The sequence below is a fragment of the Azolla caroliniana genome, unplaced genomic scaffold (genome assembly GCF_043228905.1).
Source record: "Azolla caroliniana isolate FFs.n. ecotype wild unplaced genomic scaffold, voAzoCaro1.0.p SCAF_16, whole genome shotgun sequence".
In the NCBI taxonomy this organism is placed as follows: Eukaryota; Viridiplantae; Streptophyta; class Polypodiopsida; order Salviniales; family Salviniaceae; genus Azolla; species Azolla caroliniana.
The window spans coordinates 14,105,771-14,118,197 of NW_028230451.1; positions in this window are offsets into that span (position 1 = coordinate 14,105,771).

Genomic DNA, 12,427 nt, shown 5'->3' on the forward strand with positions numbered 1-12,427 from the left:
CTTAGGCTTTGCATAACCGAACAAATAGGCATGAAGGTCTTGGCTTTTTAGTACTAGCATTGTTCATTACCAGATGAAATATGCATGTCCAGGTGGCTTAGTACTAATCCTTTAAGCTCCCAAGATGTTGATTAAGTACTAACATTACTTAATACATTGTATTCCTTCATGATCAATTGATTCAATATTGATTATTTGGTACAGAGGGTCCTAAATGTTTGGTTGTATAACTTGTATTAGTACTAACATTGCTTATTGCATTATACTTTTTGTGTCCCCTTGAATTAGGCTTTGCATGACTGAACAAATAGACATGAATGTGTTGGCTTTTTAGTACTAGCATTGTTCGTTACCAAATGAAATATGCATGTCTAGGTGGATCAGTACTATATTTGTAATTTTGGACTCATGTTATAATATGTACTCTTATAATATGTATGCGTATAATATGAATGTTGTAGTTTCTAGCAACACCACACCAGGGAAGATAATTGACAAACAAGGCCCCGCGATACTACGTACAGAGTCTATTGCAAATTCCAAAGTGCATGGTCGTTCCTTAGTGGTACCTGATGAAGTTTATGATGAAGATGAATGTATGAGAAAGGCCATTGGAACAGTTGAAGATGTGATGCTTGAAACAAAATCTCCTAGCTTGGCATGGCCTAACTGTGTCAATGGTAATGCTAATCGTGTTTGCCTTTCTAATTCCTAAAATGTTGGTATACTACTAATTTATTATGTTTCTATCAAAGAGCCTACGAAGAAGCGTAATGTTACAAGGAAATTGTACGGAAAGGGGAAGAAATGCAAAGTTGATTGTTGTGGTGGGTAATACAAATTCTCACAAACTTGTGGTTGTTGTCATCTTGATGAGTTAGACTAATACTACGTACTTTTGTTTTTAGACAAGGAAGAAAAGAGTAATGGAAATGGAGATATAGATTTAGAGCCACAATATGAAGAAGAATTTATCTCACTTCCAGGTACATGTTGGGAGCCCTCTCATATAATTGTTATTTTGACCATATTACTTCACGTGACAATAATGTACAAGTGTGTTAATTAATACATAGAGAGTGTTGTGAAATATTGGCATGATGAAGAGCCCCAACTTGAAACTAGGACCATCCGAAGCAACAATGACAATGTAACAGTACGTAAACATTTGTCCCTTAACCTTAAACATTTGGCTAGGTGCCTTCACTTTTTCAGAATGTGAATTGATATTGTTCTTGCATCACTTTACTGTTATTTAGGAGTAAAAGAGCATGTAGATTCACAAATTCCATCAAATGATTCAAGCAGTTTATGGAGCAATCTTGATTATTCCGGCTCAGATGCTACCACACATGAGGAATGCGAGATCACCCAAAAAGAGGAGTTGGAGTGGACAAAGCATGAGGTGACAAGCAACTTTGCAATGGAGTCCGCAGAGAATGTGAAATTGACCCAAGGAGAGGATCATGGTTGTACAAAGAATGAGGTGTGTGTCCAAAACACCACAAGCAGCCTTAACCTAGGGCAATGTTGTATCATTAAGGAGACCCTTGCAACTACCCAAAAAGAAGGAGAGTGTGGTACTATGAATGAGGTGTTTGTCCAAAATACTGTAAGTAGCTTGCACTTGGAGCAAGTGTCTACCTTGATCAACAACGAGTTTGCAATGAAGACAACACCCAAGATGAGGAACATGTTTGTACTCCTAATAAGGTGGTAGTGGTGTCTACCCAAGATGAGGAACATGTTTGTACTCCTAATAAGGTGGTAGTGGTGTCTACCCAAGATGAGGAACATGTTTGTACTCCTAATAAGGTGGTAGTGGTGTCTACCCAAGATGAGGAACATGTTTGTACTCCTAATAAGGTGGTAGTGGTGTCTACCCAAGATGAGGAACATGTTTGTACTCCTAATAAGGTGGTAGTGGTGTCTACCCAAGATGAGGAACATGTTTGTACTCCTAATAATGTGGTAGTGGAGCCGAGAAAATTGAAGAATGACACGTCCAATGACCTCCATGAGATTTCTGGTAAGACTATCGACCGCATCTTCTTAGAATTGTGTGCATCTCAAGCAATTGCAACAGAGCACACTATTTCCTCAAGCTTGGGTTCACCCTCCTCCTTCGATGAATTTCCACTAAGTAGTTTACTACCTCGTGGTTTTAAGATGACGAAGGGTGTGAAATCTGAGAAGAATGAAACCAAAAATAGGCACATTACAAGATAATAATAAAAACTAAAACCAAAGTTTATTGTATTTTGATCGTTGTATGTAATTGATTACCAAATGTAAAGTTATTGATTACCTACTTCTTGACACTAATGGGGTTTACATATACGGAATGTGAATTGGATGCAAAGTTATTGATAGGAATGCTAAGTCATTGATTACCCTCATCTTGACACAGTTTTAATTTACTTGTTATGCACACATGTGATGGTGAGAATGTAAAGTCATGAGTGGAATGAACACTCCTATCTTAGATATGCCTAGGTTAGTAAACACTTAAAACATAATTTAAGTGCTAACTTGATATGCATTGTAGCTAATTTACTACTGCCTCGTGCCACTCAATTGTCTACTACCTCCGACGATGAAGTGCCACTCAATACCTAGATAAGTTTATTGTATCTAGGTGGTTGTTTGTAATTGATAGGAATGTTAAGTTATTGATTACCTTCATCGTGACATTGTTCTGGTTTACTTTTTATGCACACATGTGTCAGTGAGCAGATGAGTGATGAGTGGAATGAACACTCTTATCTTACATATGTCTACGTTACCAAACTCTTAACACAGATTTAGTACTAACTTGGTATGTGTGAAAGTGATTTTAGAATTCAAGGTATTGGACTCTACAAAAATATAAGGTATGGAGCATTCACATCAGGAGGGCAAGATCACGAACCAAGGTCTCAAGGATAAGTCAAACTAAAAGCAAGAAAGATGGAGAAAAGTAAAAGAAGAAAAAAGCAAGCCACCAAAACGTAGTCTGCAACGAACGCTCGTAACTCATTCGTTTGGAAGCTAAATTTAACGTGCAAATATGGGTTAGAAATCTTGTGAAGAGAGCTATCCATAGATGTTTTAATTTCTAAATTTGGAGCTCGGACGAGGGAGATATAACGATTTGAAGATTGTTGTGTCATAGATAAGAATAGGACTCGATGAAAATGCTAAAAAAAGCATAAAAAAGAAAGCAAGGGAAGCTTATCTAGGAGAAGAGAACTTTATATAAAGGAAGAAGAGTAAGGTGGTAGGAGAGTCTCTTTGTTGTGATGTTTTCTTGCCTATTCACGTAGTGTTGGTTGAGTTGTTATCAATTTATCCTTGTAGACTTGGATTTATGTATTTTCTTTCTCTCTTCCTGGTCATCATAATTATTCATTAGCAATAGATCTTTGTGGTTTTGGGTTCGTTTATCTTCCTTATCTCTCTTTTCTATCATCTCTCTCTCATCAATATGCATTCTACTAACTTTTATACATATGAACTCCTAAAGAGTTATAGGCACACATATGATACATATGAACTACTAAAGAGTTATAGGCACACATATGAACTCCTAACTTTGATACTGATGTAGGCTCAGATACTGGCCAATGAGATTTTTTACCAAGCACAAGACACTTCATGTAAAAGAAACATACATCTCTAAAGCAAAGTGGGATATTGTTAATAAACCCAAGATAAATATGGAAACCCAAGATGATATATTTCCTTTCCCTTGTAAGTCAGAGTTTGAATACATGCAAAAGTTGCATTAGACGCAACACTTGCCTTTCTAAGCATTCAAGAGGGAGACCTCCCCAAAATGTGTTCGTGTACCCCTTTAGGGACTTTGTAGGCAGTGTTGTATCCCTTAACCTTGTGCTTTGCTTGAGTCATTTTGAACTTGATTGCAATAATGGCATCTGCATAGATAATTGTGGTGGGTGCTTCTTTTAACAATGCATATGTGTTCTTGCATTGTGGCAACTTTGCATAGTAGTTTCCATACACAACAGACTCACCAACATTGAACATGTTGCCCCAGCCATCCCTCACGACTTCTTCCAATATTGTATTTCCTTTCTTGCACACCACAATGTAGTAGTCTTCAAAATCTTCATTCTGAGGAGATCTGAGCACTACAAAATGATCTCCAACTTCCAATAATATTGCCAAGTCCTCACACTGGTTGTAGTATACAATATTATCTGAATGTTCGTTTTATTGGATATTCACACTGTGTTCTATCTCTAGCTTCTGTAGCTTCCATGGCTCCACAATTGATAGATTGGTGCATTCATCCCAAGCTTCATCTAAACACATGAAACAAAAGCAGGATAAATTGTGGAATAACAATTGTGTTGTGTCCTTGCGACTAAACCCTAAAACACAATGGGTCTTGCACATCCCTTTCATGGTTTTACAACCGTATGATTTACTCCTATCCACCTCATGAGCACGAACCTCAATAAACAATCTATTCTTACCATCATTTGACATCTTCCATGTGAGCCACTCAACATCATGTGCATTTTGTAGCTTCGCACCTTTATTATCCAACTGCTCCAATGTAAGAGCACGCTTGATCACAGCCCCCGCGCCATTGTGCACTCCCTTTCCATGTCCAGACCCGAAGTAGTTCCATTGCATCCTAATGTTTGTCAATGAGGAGTATCTGGGTGTTTTGCATGACAATTAGCCAACAAACATAATTAATTGCATGACTTAAACCATAATTATTATTTATGCATGAGTGAACAATACTGATATTTGAATCAGTCCAAATGAACAAGAGAGGATAGTACTAAGTTATTGATTAGTACTAATGCACGAGAGACGATAATACTAAGTTTGAGATTAGTACTAATAGACGAGAGCGGGAAGTTGTAAGTTATTAATTTAATAGTACTAATGCACGAGAAAGGATAATATTAAGTTGGAAATTAGTACTAATATACGAGACTGGGGAGTGGTAAGTTACTAATCAGTACTAATGCATTAGAGAGAGAACAACCATAAGTTATAAGTTGGTTGTAATGAACAAAGTTGGAGAGTGCTAAGTTATTAATTAGAACTAATGCATGACAAAGGACAGTCCTAAGTTATAAGTTGGTCTTAATAAACAAAGTTGGACAATACTAAGTTATTAATTAGTACTAATGCTTGACAGAGGACAATCCTAAGTTATAAGTTGGTCTTAATGAACAATGTTGGATAGTACTAAGTTAATAATTAGTACTAATGAACATGGTCGGATAGTACTAAGTTAATAATTAGTATTAATGAGAGAGAACAATCATAAGTTATAAATTAACGAACAAAGTTGCATACAACTAAGTTATCAATTAGTACAAACATTACTGAGAGGGGGCAATGTAAGTATTAATTAGTGTTCGTGCTTGTCGGATGGTAGTCCAAAGTTATAAATTAGTACTAATGAACGAGAGAGGGCAGTGCCGAGATATAAATTAGTACTTGTGCTAATGAAGGAATACAATCCTAAGTTATAAATTAGTACTTGTGCATGTGGGATCTGAGTACTTAGTTGTAAACCATTGTCAGTACTTGTGCATGTGCAGCTTTGGGGACAATACTATGTTGTAAATTATGGATACATTACAAGGCCTCAACCTTAATTAGTACTTGTACACGTAGGACGATAGTACTAACCTGTAAGTTAAGTTTACTTAACATGGTTATTACCATAATCAGTACTAGTGAATCAAGGAGGAGAGAACTAAATGGCAAATCAGTTCAGATTCACATTCCAAGACAGTACTGGTGCATGTAGTTGGAGATTTACTAATTCAGTATTTTATACAAACATTTATAAGTACTATGGAGTATTACCAAAATAGACTTCCATTTATAAGTACCAAACATATGGATTATTTCCTCACCGTGCAATGAAGTAGAAGGATCGGGCCCCCTTAAATTGCAAGGCAGCACCATCAAACCAAACCCAATGCCGATTAAAGTTAACACCCAAGGACAATAAATCTGCATGGTGAAGCTTAAAACAATGTTGAACAAATAGCGTATCATGTTTTTTATCATCTGAAATGTAGAATATTGATTTCTTATGTAACTCACCGTCTTTTCTCCAGTAGCAAATATGTACAAGTATTGTCAATTGGTCATTGTACCAATGCATTGATTGAACCTGATTTTGAACTTTAAACGTATAGTTCTCTGCAAAGTCCATAACAGATACAAAATGACAGTTACCTACATCAAGCTCCTGTCTACAAAATGGTGGTCGTGGGCAAACTCTACATGTTCTTAGAAGACATGTATGCTTATGCCACTCAGATAATGGTTGTTTTTCACAAACAAAAGACCTCCATAACTCAAAAACCGATGCATAAGTCATGTTTCATGCATTACATCTATTATCACTCCCATTTGGTCTACATACCTCACAAGTGCAAACACACCCATCCCCGTGTATACCCTTAGAATCAATATGCATAGTGTTCAGGCCAATCCTTAAAATGTCCATCTTAATGTGGTACACACAACAACATGTGTTCCTCTCTTTTAACTTTCTAACAAAAAACGGTTTCAAACCTTAGAACTTGCGAAATCCAAGATTGATGTTAGGATGTTGGTCTTTGAAGTTCATGAACGATACCACCTACATCACTCAATAAATAACAAAAGTTAATAGAATCCTTTAGTAAAAAATAATATTTAGAAACTATTGAGAATCAAGCTCAACTTGGTCTAGTGTGTGAATTCACCTTGAGAGTGAAGAGACACTCCAACGGTCAAGAGTCACCATTATGTCACCACTTTGTATTCTAGTATTTAGTATGAGTCATAGAATCCTATTCTATGACACATAACTTATGAGCTTTCAATTCCCCATGCTCCATGAGGCTTGTAGTTAATGAAGAGAGAGGGTGACTACATAAAGCACCCTCCTCCCACCTTGTATAACGTTGAGTCTTTATCCTTTGTCAATATACTTTTACCTTGCGTATTCTCTGTGTTTCTCTCTCTCTCTCTCTTACACACACACATAAGTCACATCTCTTCCGCTTCACAAGAATCCATCTCTTGATTCTTTACATGGTATCAGAGCGATTTGGTAACTCGATCTAGCCCATTCGCCTCATCGTGATCATGTGTTGTGCTCTACAGCGACAACCAAGAACCGGCTCATAGCTATCGTAGCTTCACTACATAGCTCGCATTCGAAGAGAGAAGAAGAAGAGGAAGAATCGACATAATGAATACTCAAATGGGGAGCACTCTCCCTACCGAGAAGTTGGATCGAAACAACTTCGCATCTTGGGAGTACAAGATGCACCAATACCTTGTCGGACAAGGCTATTGGAGCTACATCAAAGGAGCGCATGAAGACCGACCCGCCGAAGCGGCTCCCGGATACGCGACATGGGAGCAAGCCGCAAGCTGCGTGATGTATTATTTGGCGACATGTGTTCACGACCACATGCTTGGTTACATTCGAGAAGCCAAGATGCCGAAGGAAGCGTGGGAAAATCTACGAAAGATTTTCGCCACCAACACGACCGCGAGGAAGCTTCAACTCCGCCAAGAGTTGAACAACATTCAACAAAGGGACATGTCCATCACGACATACACCTTGAAGATCAAGGAGCTTTGTGACTTGCTCGGCTCAATAAGCGTATGTATAGCTGATGATGAGATGGTGCAAATATGCCTCGGCGGCCTCGCACAACGGTTCGACACGATGTGAACCGCCGTTCTAGCACGGGAGAAATCTCCCTCCTTCTTCGAGCTCCAATCAATGCTATTGGTCGAAGAAAACCACGTGCGTACAAGGAGCAATGAGTCAGAAGGCCACATGTTCTACACACACTCTAATGGAGGAAGAGGACACAGACGAGCGATAGGCCGATTTGGCCAAGGACAAGGCGGACGAGGTCCGACCTATGACAACAACTCCCAATTTCGGCCGCAAAACGGAGGCCAACGAGGAACCTTCGCAAGAAGGGGGAGCTTCCACTCCAGCCCAAGCCGTCAAAACGCAACCGAATGCGGATATTACGGAAAGCTCGGCCACCACGAAGAAGAGTGCCGAAAGAAGATGCGTGAATCAGCTTCCACAAGCCGACAACTCACGAATTACGCACACAACTCTGACTACCAAGATCGTGGCAGAATGTATGCGCACAACTCCGACCATGGAAAAATGTTCATGATGAAACATAGAGCAAACTCTATGGCGGCCGCTACCTCAACTAGTGCCTCCGGTCCAGAAGACGTATGGTTCGTCGATTCCGATGCCTGGAACCATATGACATCGCATCAAGAATGGTTCTGAGAACTTCGAGAGCCGGACCGGCCCGACTATGTCGAAACCGGAGATGACACTACGAACCCAATTCGGCACATCGCCAATGTTCTGTTCGGAAAAGAAGGTAAGAAAAATTACATTAAAAATGTCTTGCATGTACCAACCATTACGAAGAATTTGGTCTCCGTCGGCCAAATTGTAGAGTAAGGGATACAAGTTCGATTTAATCAAGGCGGTTGCTTCATCGAAAAAGAGGGCCAACTCATCGCACGCGGACGAAGAGAGGGCCGAACGTTCATTCTCAATTCACGCTAGATGAAATCCGCCATGTTCGCGAAAAACAGGAAAGCCGACTCCGACATAGAGCTATGGCATAAGCGAATTAGCCACATCAATCTCAACAAACTCAAAGCAATGAAATCGAAAGGAGTCGTCATCGGACTCCCGACATTCAAAGAGAAGGAGATTGAATGTGTATGCGAAGCGTGCCAATTCGGCAAGCAACACCGACACCCATTCCCGAAAGAGCGGAACGTGAGCAAAGGTCTACTCGACGTAGTCCATTCCGTCGTATGGGGACCGGCGCAGACGGCTACATTCGGCGGATGCCGATATTACCTGATCTTCATCGACGACTTCTCTAGGCACACTTGGATCTACCCGATGCGGCAAAAGAGCGAAGTGTTCGGACACTTCCAAAATTTCCAGAATGAAGTCGAGAAAGCCACGGGCCGACATGTACGATGCCTTCGATCGAATGGCGGCAAGGAGTACTTCTCGGACAATTTCACGGCGTATCTCCGAAAGGAAGGAATTCGGCGAGAATTAACTTGCCGACACACTCCGCAACAAAACAGAGTAGCCGAGCGCAAAAATCGGCATATCCTCGAAGTAGCGCGGGCCATGATGAACGAGAAGCATATGCCCAAGTCATATTGGGCCGAAGCTGCAAATACGACCGTCTACCTAATGAACCGGTGCACAACATCCGGCGTGCACGAGGTCAGTCCGCACGAAAAATACTTCGGAAGGAAGCTGGATTTATCGCACATCCAGATATTCAGCACGATAGTGTACGTGCACATCCCCGACGAGAAGCGTCAAAAGCTTGACCCGAAGTCGGAGAAATGTATCCTCGTAGGATACTCATTGGAGCAAAAGGGGTACAAGTGCTACAACCCCTCAACTCGAAAATCTCGAGTAAGTCGAGACGTCATTTTTGACGAGTCCGCATCCTGGTACGCACCAAAGACAACTTCGCCTCCGACTTAGCTCGACCCGGAATCTACCGAACAAGAGATCGAGGATGAAGATCGCCCTACGCGCATGATCGAAGAAAGTCCGATCACGACCCGACTGAGCGGACCACAAGAGTCTTTGAGTGATCAAAGCACATCACGGCCTAGCCCAAAGATGGACAAAGGCAAGGCGAAAATGGCGGAATATGAAGACGATCGCTTCAACGACGATGAGTCGACTCACTCACTCGATACTGAGTTCGGCGGCTTTGACGTACCAATCGGAGCTAAGAAAGCCCTCATCAGTGCAAATGAAAAGCTCCGCCGATCCACTCATGAAAAGAACCCCGTAAGCCGATTCGGCTACAACAATTATATGGCGTACCATTACGCCTTTATGATGAAGGTAGCGACAGTATGGGAGCCGGAAACCTTTTCGGAAGCCGCGAGGGACCCGCAATGGATCGAAGCAATGAACGAGGAGATGCAGGCACTACGGAAGAACGAGACGTGGGATCTCGTTCCCACCTCACCACACAAAAAGGCGATCGGATGCAGATGGATCTAAAAGGTGAAGTATAACGTCGATGGCTGCATAAACCGCTACAAAGCTCGACTCGTAGCGAAAGGATACGCTCAGACGCATGGCGTCGATTACAAAGAGACCTTTGCCCCGGTGGCAAAGATGACGACGGTGCGGACCGTAATTGCGATTGTCGCGGCGAAAGGGTGGCACCTCCATCAAATGGATGTCAAGAACGCCTTTCTACAAGGAGAATTAGAAGAGGAGGTGTACATGATCCAACCACCCGGCTTCAACTCGAGCACCCATCTGAAAGCTGTTTGCCGACTCAAGAAGCCACTCTACGGCCTCAAGCAAGCACCGCGTGCTTGGCATTCGAAGATAACGGAATATCTTCATCAAATCGGCTTCCGTATGTCAAAATCGAACAACTCCCTCTACATACGAAGCGATTCCGCAAGTCCGATCGTCATCATCTTATATGTGGATGACCTAGTCATTGGAGGTGAGCATCTCGTCGAAATCACTAAGGTCAAATCCCTCCTTTCCGACAAGTTTGAGATGACGGACATGAAGGAGTTCCACTACTTCCTTGGCATCGAGGTAATTCGGTCTCCGGCCGGAACCATGATCTCTCAATGGCACTACATCCTCAACTTGTTATACAAGTTCGGGATGGCTGAGTGCAAATCCGTGGGAACCCCGCTCGATCGTAATCTCAAACTAGATGCGAACTCCGGCACCAAAGCGTGTGAGCCGACTCAGTATCGGCAACTCATCGGGAGTCTCATCTACCTCACGATCACTCGACCCGATCTCAGTTATCCGGCCGGTCTCCTTAGCCAATTCATGCAAACACCGCGTGATACTCACTTGGATTGTGCTAAGCGAGTTCTACGATATGTGAGCAACACAATGGATTGCGGCATCCTCTACAAGACCGTGATGCCAATACGACTCGAGGGGTACATAGACGCCGATTGGGCCGGCTACAAAGCCGATAGAAGATCAACCTCCGGATTTGTTTTCTCCCTCGGTAGCGGAGCAATATCCTGGAGCAGCAAGGAGCCGCCCACCGTCGCTCTTTCGAGTACGGAGGTTGAATATAGGGGCGTAGCCGTAGCTGCATGTGAAGCCGTATGGCACAAGAGGATTTTGAAGGATCTGGGTGTACCCATCAAGGATCCGACTTCCCTTTACTGCGACAACATGAGCAGTATCTATCTAGCTCGGAACCCGGTGTTCCACGCACGGACAAAGCACATCGAAGTGCACTATCACTTCATCTAAGAGCACGTTCTGGCTGGCGATGTTGACCTACAACACATTAGCACCAATCTTCAAATGGCCGACATCTTCACTAAAGCCGTAGGAGCCGACAAGCTATGGCAATTCATGACCGATCTCGGATTGACAATCCCTAACCTACCAAGCTTGAGGGGGAGTACTGAAGACACTACGCAATAACACATGGATTCCGCAACCACGCAACGAAGTAGCGAAGAGCCGATCTACTGCGCAAAGCCGTGAAGAAAGACGCAAGACAAAGCACAAACTTCGTAACTACACACAACGCAAGCTAGAGCACGGATTCTGCAACTCCATATAAAGCGAGCCGACACAAGTCGACGCGGACTCCGGAACGCGAGTTGAAGCGGATTTTGGATACCGTCTGAAACCGACCCAACTTGAGCTTGAGGGGGCGTGTTGAGAATCAAGCTCAACTTGGTCTAGTGTGTGAACTCACCTTGAGAGTGAAGAGACACTCCAACGGTCAAGAGTCACCATTATGTCACCACTTTGTATTCTAGCATTTAGTATGAGTCATAGAATCATATTCTATGACACATAACTTATGAGCTTTCACATTCCCCATGCTCCATGAGGCTTGTAGTTAATGAAGAGAGAGGGTGACTACATAAAGCACCCTCCTCCCACCTTGTATAACCTTGAGTCTTTCTCCTTTGTCAATATACTTTTACCTTGCGTATTCTCTGTGTTTCTCTCTCTCTCTCTCTCTCTCTTATAGACACACATAAGTCACATCTCTTCTGCTTCACAAGAATCCATCTCTTGATTCTTTACAGAAACAAATAGATAAATACAAAAGAATTACCTCAGTCATCTCCAAGAAGCTTCTTGGGTGAATCTGGTACCTACCCCGACCTATACGTTGTCTACATACATCTTTTTTATTCGGTGAGACACGAGTGTTTTTTGTTCAAAAGCAATCCACTTTCTCAATAATCTCATGAGACAAAGCATCACATCATCGTCCAACCACTTAAATTGATTTGACTATATATTTGTCCGATGCTTCCTCAAGTTTCTTCTTTGAATACTAAGGGCTAAGGCAACTTTAGTATCACTATTTTTTTTTTCTTG